The 1,489-nt window shown below is 33.1% G+C and overlaps 1 non-coding gene across 1 annotated transcript; it reads right to left on the reverse strand.

The window, feature by feature from the left end:
• Nucleotides 1-218: 218 nt before the first annotated feature.
• Trnam-cau lies at nucleotides 219-291 on the reverse strand. The gene has a single exon. It is a non-coding gene; the product is annotated as a tRNA-Met (tRNA).
• Between the last annotated feature and the right edge of the window lie 1,198 nt (nucleotides 292-1,489).

The raw sequence follows: 1,489 nt of genomic DNA on the forward strand, positions 1-1,489 counted from the left end.
TACATTGTATAGTGGTGTGAAACGGGATAGCGAGGTCCATTCAAAAAGAGGAACATAGATGGTGCATGGGCATGCCATTTTGCCCCAAGTCCTAGTTTCCATCCCCCTCCGGTCTATAACCATGCCGACGCCATTGTGCAATCAATTTCATCATTGATTGAATAATTAAGATTTTGTGTCCTAAGAGAATTAGAATTTAGAGAGAAAAAATTTCCGCTTCACCCAGCCGGGAATCGAACCCGGGTCTCCCAGATATGCGCCGGGCACTCTTACCGACTAAGCTACCGGGAACCACAGAAATTCACTCTCAAATTCACCTCATACACCGCCTAACCTCATTTAGGCATTAAAGATCAATCTAACGGAAGTATCCTAATAAAAAAATCATGAAAACTCTAAGTCCCTATTTGGATTTTTTTACAGAATATGTCATAATTTCACGATCATTTGCGATATTTAATCAGCAAATATCAAATTTTGATGATTCATCTCGTTCTTCGTCAGATAATGTCAGAATTTCTCAAATGACGCAATTTTCAGAATTCTCCACTTTATGTAATTAAAACATCCCTGACAAAATCTGTGAAAATATGACATGAGATGTTTCATTATGTGATCATTTGACATAATTTAATATTTTCTAGGAATATTCTCAGCCCAAATCCTTGTCGGAAAATGTCATAGGATGACATATTAATTATGACAGAATCGGTGAAAATATAACATAAAATGTTTTATTATGTCATCATTTGATATATTTTATCATTTTCTGAGAATATTCTCAGCCTAGACTATTGTCAGAAAATGTCGCTGTATGACAGATTATGATGGATTGTGCCTGACAGAATCTGTCTACGTATGAAATCATACGTTCTTATTATTTCATTAATTTATAGATAATGTCATTTTTTGACATTCCTAGTGGACATTTTTAGCACGGGTACTCGTCAGAAAATGTCATCATATGACAAATTATTATATAATGTGTTTGATAGAATCTGTCAAAGTACGACATCATACGTTCTTATTTTGTCATTAATTTACAGATAATGTCATATTTCGACATTTTTGGAAAACATTTTGATCACAGATACTCGTCAGAAAATTTCATCATATGACAAATTATGACATCAAGAATCTGACATAATTTCACTTATCATGACATTTTTTGTCAGATAACTCCATTATTTGTCATATTCTGACCTTCTATCGATTTAAAATAATATGACATTTTTTTTGAAAATATTTACGAAAATTTTCGAACAAAATTTGTCATATTATGACAAATTCTGGAAATTTATGTTAGAAATCGCAATATTGGTCATTTTTTCACATTTTTTGAAATTTTCTGACATTATTTGACAGAATCTGACCGCAAAATTTCCACCAGGGTCAATTTCACCATGTTGTGTTTCTGTTTGATCAATTCTTTTACGACGGAAATCTGATGTGAAATTTTTCGCTGTTCAGGTGATTCGTCCGTGACCAG

This window comes from Diachasma alloeum, unplaced genomic scaffold, assembly GCF_001412515.2.
Source record: "Diachasma alloeum isolate Michigan unplaced genomic scaffold, Dall2.0 Dall_scaffold_00756, whole genome shotgun sequence".
NCBI classification, from domain to species: Eukaryota; Metazoa; Arthropoda; class Insecta; order Hymenoptera; family Braconidae; genus Diachasma; species Diachasma alloeum.